Below are 7,047 nucleotides of genomic sequence, written 5' to 3'. Positions count from 1 at the left end.
CGCGGACATGAGCACCACATACTCCTGCCTTGATGTGTCTGTGTCACGCAGCAATTCCCCGCCAAAACGCTTGACGGCAGTGTGGTCTCTCTGATAGCCGGTCCCCTGCTTCTGGCCTCGCTCTGGATCTCTGTTTCCTTTTCCACAGAGATTCAGAGCGTGTTCTGTTAATCTACAGCTGATACATGTTGCAGTTTATCATACAGACATGATTACATGAAGAATAGAGAGGAAGAGATCAAATACACTAACGATGAGCGGGGATCCTGGAAGTGATGTAAATCCGTGAAATACAAGGCGCCGAGCAGACCAATCACAGGGCTTGCAGCCCTCATTGATTCTATGCGCAGTTAGGTTTTGGAGGAGGTGCATGTCAGCTACGTGCGTAGGCCTCTGCGTAGGTACGGGAGCTACATGGATTCCCGGTGTAGGCCACACCGTCGATTCGACGCAGAAGTATAAATCAGCCTTAAGGGTTAACAACGGAGAGGTTCATTCTAGACTCTATCCACTAGATGTCTCTAATATTCCCATTTCTACACACTGCACCTTTAAATATAATCTTGAAGTTTAACTCTCACTATAAAGCCTGATGAGACAGAGACAGGTGTTGAGCAGGTTTAAACCTGCTCAACACCTGTCTCTGCCTCATAATAATAACAATCTCTTGATAGTTTTCAGCAGCTGTCTGACAGCAGCAACAGTGTGTCATTATTTCTGTTTATTTCAAAATACACTATGAGTCAAAAGTTTGGACACACCTTCTAATTGAAGACATCAAAACTATGAAAGAACATATATGGAATTAATTAATGAACAAAAAGCAGAATATGTTTTATATTTTAGATTCTGTAAAGTAGCCCCTTTTTTCAACCTTTTCTTCTGAAAACACTCACCACACAGTTTTTGCAAACACTGTCTTGTAGTTTGATTTTCATAAAGGATTTGTCATCCTTTTCTGTTCCTTTTACTTTATGTAGTGACAGCGCTTATGATCATCATGCTCAGCTGGTGACTGACCTCACTGTATCACAATGACAAGGCTGCAGGCAGGATTGGCAAACAGGCTCTCTTCCTGTCGTCTGTCTCCATTCAGCATGGCGAAAGTCACGGCCATAACAGGTGAGGAAAATATGAATGAATTGAGAAAGGGGGCGGGTTCTCTCTTACCAAAGTAATGATAGGGACACAGAGTGCATCAGTGGTGGTCTCGACCGGTCTTGATATAAAATAGAGTCCGCCCAGTCCAAGATGGAGACAAGACCAATTAAAAATGCTTTCGACTTCGAGACAAGGTGGAGACCTTAAATAAGCGGTCACGAGACCAGTCTCGAGACCAGGACCCATCTTGAGTACTACAACACTAGTTTCACTTTCTAAAAAAGTTTAAAGGTAAAGTTTAAAGTTTCATAAGGTAAACAAAACAGCTCATTACACTTAAATATGATCTGTGCAGTACACGTGTGTTTATTAATTTCATTTTGTGGTATGAGCAAATACAATTATTATTAAAAGGGGCATAGGCCACATGCCTTTCTTTTTTGTGTTTTAGTTCTTTTTTTTCCAGGGCTTTCAGTTTGAAGGTTATACAAAGGATTAATTGTAATTCATACAATAAGGCTCAATAAAAGGCCTCAAGTTGGAAATACATTATGTGCTGTCCTTTTTTTCTCTGCTTCTATAGGTAGGCCTCACCTTCCACTAGGGTTGAGGTCATAGATCTGGAGCTTAAAAAGGTTAATGAGCACTGCTCTAGATCAAGCCACTTATACGGAGAGAAAAATCTTGAACCACCAGTGGTTGGAGGCACATATCTGAATCTGAATATATGGATGTTTAAAAGCTCTCAGAAATTGGATACAAAGAACACACACACACACACACACACACACACACACACACACACACACACACACACACACACACACACACACACAAACACATACACAAACACATACACAAACACATAAACAAAAAGGGCCACCTCCTCACTCCTACTCTAGAAAGGATTCCTTTATAAACAATGTGAGTCAGTATGTTGGTTTTTTATCGCTGCTGTAGCTCTCCACAACCTCGTCCTTGGCCCAGAACCAGCCGATCATGCTTACAAGTGGGAGGAGGATGGGAGGATGACGCAGTCACCAACAGCTGACCACAACTGGCTCGGGGACAGACTGACCAGGGGCTGTTTTTCCCTCTCATATTTGGCTCAGTTTACAAACTTAATACATTCAACAAACGTTGGCCTGAGCCTTGGGCCATGGCACAGCCTACTGGAATTTGTGGAAACAGGAATTCGCCCTCTGTGATGTGATGTCCTGTTGTGGTGGTGTCTCAACAAAGGGTTTGAGCTACAATCTACAAGCATCACACAGAGGTGCGGCTAATCAGATTAATGTCAGCAGACAACCACATCACAAAGCTGGCAGAGCACTATTTTGGAGAGTGCAAATCACCACAGACCTGTGGTTCATTAAATGAGTAACGGTTGACTGCCGGCCAAATATCATGCTGTGGAAACCAACACACTGACCTGTTCTGTATGTATAAGCCAAGTTTATTTTATGGAGTCTCATGGAGCGAGCATGTGTGCGGTGATGACAGTTTTTTTCTTTAAAAGCGTCATAGTCTTCAGTTTTCAACAACACTGAAAGCTCAATTAATCTTAAGGTAAGGGTAAGGGAGCCATGGGGTGTTTTTGTTTGCTTTCCACTTGTGTTGCACATTTTGTACATACCCTCCTGCATATGTCTTAATGTGTGTTGAGTAATAGCGCTATCTTTTCAAGAAAATAGACAAAGACAATTTCATAGTTTGAAGACGTCTCCTACCTCTAAGTCATAGTTTCAGGCCACACTGATTTAGCAGTGCAGCACCTATTTGAATAATACATGTAAAAGTCAAGATCACAAAGTCAGTTCCTTTGCATTCATTTAATAACCAAATCCAGAAACTACTAAGAATTGCTTTCCATTTTCAATATCAAAACAGCCATGCAAAATAGTACAATTTCAAATGTTTAAAGTTAGATTATCAAAGTTAGATTATTACAGAATTATTTGACAGCTCCAATTAGTATTAGTAGTGATTCTTACAGTGGTCTGGAAGTATACTAGCCAGAGGTTTCCAATACACAGTATTTTTATTACAGAGTTCACTGGAATGGCTACAACTAATGTAGCTCTAGCTAAAGTTCAGACAGGAAGACTATAAAAGCAATCACAGAAGTTGTTTAACTCTCCTCTTTGTTCAATAGCTCACCCGCTTCCACGGAGCTGTCATTGGTTAATCAGTGGCAGCTGTCATCCAATAGCTCAGTGGCATGCCCTTATCGTCAGCCTATCAACTTTCTGCTCTCTCTTTAAATGTGTCTCTCTCTCCAGCTCGGTCCTTCTTGTATTGATGGTGCGAACCCCTCCTCCTCCCCATCTCCACTTGGTCTCAACAAAGTCTTCAATTCCTAGAATTCATCAACCACCATCACCAGTGTATGGACCCAAGGGGGATTTCTTCTGCTGCCAAATTCACACATCCTGCGCTCACAAAATGATCCCCATAGAGTCCTTACGCCAAAGATTTCTGTCAAGTTTCATTATTCATTCATTTGTAATAAATAACATTTAATCTTCAAACTGTGTCTCTCCTGATTAAAATAACATTTGTAATCTAAATAATCTCTCTTTGATAAAGTCCTAACCCAGCTCACAGTGCCGGCCTCCATCTGTCAGTGGATCACCAACTTCCTGACGGACAGGAGACAGCAGGTGAGGCTGGGGAGCATCAAATCCAGCACCCGGACCATCAGCACTGGCGCCCCACAGGGATGTGTTCTCTCCCCACTGCTCTTCTCCCTCTACACCAATGACTGCACCTTAGGAGACCCCTCGGTGAAACTCCTGAAGTTTGCAGACGACACCACCGTCATCGGTCTCATCCAGGACGGAGACGAGTCTGCTTACAGACAGGAGGTGGAACAGCTGGCTCTCTGGTGTAGTCAGAACCATCTGGAGCTGAACCCGCTCAAGACGGTAGAGATGACAGTGGACTTCAGGAGAAGCCCCCCCCCACTCCCCCCCCTCACCATCCTGAACAGCACTGTGTCTACTGTGGACTCTTTCAGGCTCCTGGGATCCACTATTTCCCGGGACCTGAGGTGGACCTCCCACATAGACACAATCAGAATAAAGGCCCAGCAGAGGATGTACTTCCTGCGTCAGCTCAGGAAGTTCAACCTGCCCCAGGAGCTGCTGATCATGTTCTACACCTCCATCATCCAGTCTGTTCTGTGTACCTCCATCACTGTCTGGTTTGGCTCTGCAACCAAACTAGACAAACACAGACTGCAACGGACTATAAGGACTGCAGAAAAAATCATCGGTGTCGACCTGCCCCCCATCCAGGACTTGTACCGGTCCCGGGCCAGGAAACGGGCAGGGAGCATTACCGCTGACCCCTCACACCCTGGACACAAATTCTTCAAACTCCTCCCCTCCGGCAGGCGCTACAGATCACTGTGCGCCAAAACAACCCGCCATAAGAACAGTTTCTTCCCCCAGGCTGTCACTCTGATGAACACTAAACCATAACAGTGTCATACCTGTCAGATAAATACTCTCTGTAAATATACATGTAGATACACAATGCAACAATTCTCAAAGCAGAATTCCATATTTCTATTTTTTGTATTATTTAACTTCTATTTTATAATGTTAAACTACCTCTGCTACTCACCACTGCACTTTATCATATTATTTTAGCCTGTACATATTAGTCATGCCTATTTGTTGTTTCTTTGTATTTATAGCTAAGGTTATTGTTATTATATTTTCATTTTATTTTTTATTGTAGTTCTTATTCTTATTCCTATTCTTATGCCTTGTACAAAGAGAGCACAGTTTACTAAAGTCAAATTCCTTGTGTGTTCAAGCATACTTGGCGAATAAAGCTGATTCTGATTCTAACTGTCACGGCTGTGGCTGTGCCTTCTCTCCCCTGTTGTGTTAACCCTCCTCTCTGCCTTTGCCCCCTCCTTCCTGTGTGCTTGGTGAAGGTGTGGCTCAGGAGACACACCTGTGAGCAATCTGAATCAGCAGCACTACAAATACCTGGTCCTCCTGCCACTTCAGTGACGGATTGTTCCTTGGCCACGGGTGATTATATCATCAAGTACTTAGTCATCAAGTGTGTTTAAAGATCAGAGTTTTTTCCCCTCATGCCTAACGTGCTGTGTTGTCTCTCTCCGTGTGCAGCGATCCTCCTGCTACCCGTTTTTCACCAGGCGTCTTGGAGCTGGCTTCCTGGTTATTTTTGTTTTGCTTCAGTTGTCTCCACAATAAATTGATTGTACTCTTCAATTTGTCTCCGTCTCAGCTCCTGGGACCCCCGGTGGGGAGCACACCATGACACTAACTGTTTGAATCAAGCAAAAAAGCTTTTTAAGTTAATTAACTGGGAGGGCATCCGAATGGCACAAACCTACATCAAGGCCAACTGTCCAGGATTGTCATCTGGATTCTATTCTATTCAACCTGCTCATACAATTATCATTCGTCCCAATATTTCCACATATCACAGATATCAATTCAGTCAATACAATTTTTCTTTTTTTGAAGCTGTATAGCCATACAGCCTCAGTCATATAAGTAGGTGAACTGCTTCTTATTTGCCACTGCAGGAAAAGCTTGAGTTGCATCAAGCTTGGTCTTCAATGCACACTTGAGCAGCATGTGACTGCTGTGGTGGGTGTCCACACAAGAAGCCTGCCAGCTAAAGTGCTGCTGCTTACAAGAAAATAATGATGTATTTTTTACATGTTTTGAATATTTGTCTGTTTTGTACAGTTATATTTTAGGCATTGATATAAGAAACCCTCTCCAATTTTAAAATAGCAAATGATCCAGTGAACGAAGCAAGGCTGCTTGTTTCTTCTTACTGTTACTGTCCAGTTTATCATGTATGCTCCGTAATAATGGCACAGAAGTAATAATTATTTGCCCCCAAGAGGGCTGTGATGCTTGAATTTAAAATTGCAATTTTTGGATATTACTGAAACTAATTACCTCAACATTCAGTAAAAGGATGATCACAAGGAAAGAAATAAGTAAAAAGGTAAATACAAAAGCGTCAGCAGCATTTTGAGTGTGGGGGGGGGAGACATATTTTGCCGGGAGGTTCTCCCCAGAAAATTTTGAGAGAAGTAAATGCAATTTCCTGCATTCTGGTGCATTTTAGCATGTTTTTAGATTGAAAATTATCTCCCTTTTTCATTGTTTTTCCTTGGAGCTGGCATGGTCTGCAATTATTGACTACTATTATATCACAGAGGACTGACACTGACAACTTTTTTGGCACTTTCTTCTCTATTTAATTAGAGCAAAAGATGAGGATTGGAAGTCTGAAAAAAAGGTAACAATACAGGAAGCGTTGAGTTAAAAGCGATGAATGGATTATGTGCCTCATAGACAGATTTATTCAGTAAAAGAACACAACACAAGGAGCTCACGGTTTGTTGCTGACTTTGCATCACATCGGTAACACAAAAGAAGACTTTCAGCCCTTCATGGTGATGTGATGTGTATTAAATAAGAAAAATTCAATGAAGTGTTGCAACCCAATCATCATAGGCCAGTGCCATTAAATTGACCAGACCTCTTTTAAAGCCCTATAAACACCCTCAAAGCAACTAAAGACACTTGTTTTGTGGCTTTTCTTTAAACATGGCCTTCTCAGCAGTGGGCGGTAATTAATTCTCGATGGACAACACACATTTTTATCAGTGCCATAAGATCCATTTAACAAAACCACACAAATGGATTCCAGTTATCAACAGTGCTTGCTTATTTGTTGGCTGTAATATGTGTTTTAATGCCAAACAATGACATTGCGCTCCGTGTGCAGGGATTCACTTTAATAATCTTTGATTTCTTAGTTGCATGCCTCTCGTTCTCTCCTCAAGCTATTCCTTAATGTTCTCTCATGACCTTGATAAAACACTTTTCAATGCAGCAGCCTATTCCACTCCTCTTTATCACATTATGTTCAATTGTA

The 7,047-nt window shown here is 42.1% G+C and overlaps 1 long non-coding RNA gene across 1 annotated transcript; it reads left to right on the top strand.

The window, feature by feature from the left end:
* Positions 1-4,980: 4,980 nt before the first annotated feature.
* Positions 4,981-5,354, top strand: LOC117822131. The gene is made up of 2 exons (XR_004633130.1): positions 4,981-5,150; positions 5,250-5,354. It is a non-coding gene; the product is annotated as an uncharacterized LOC117822131 (long non-coding RNA).
* Positions 5,355-7,047: the final 1,693 nt, after the last annotated feature.

Source organism: Notolabrus celidotus, chromosome 11 (assembly GCF_009762535.1).
Source record: "Notolabrus celidotus isolate fNotCel1 chromosome 11, fNotCel1.pri, whole genome shotgun sequence".
Lineage (NCBI taxonomy): Eukaryota > Metazoa > Chordata > Actinopteri > Labriformes > Labridae > Notolabrus > Notolabrus celidotus.
This window is presented reverse-complemented; position numbering and strand designations above follow the sequence as displayed.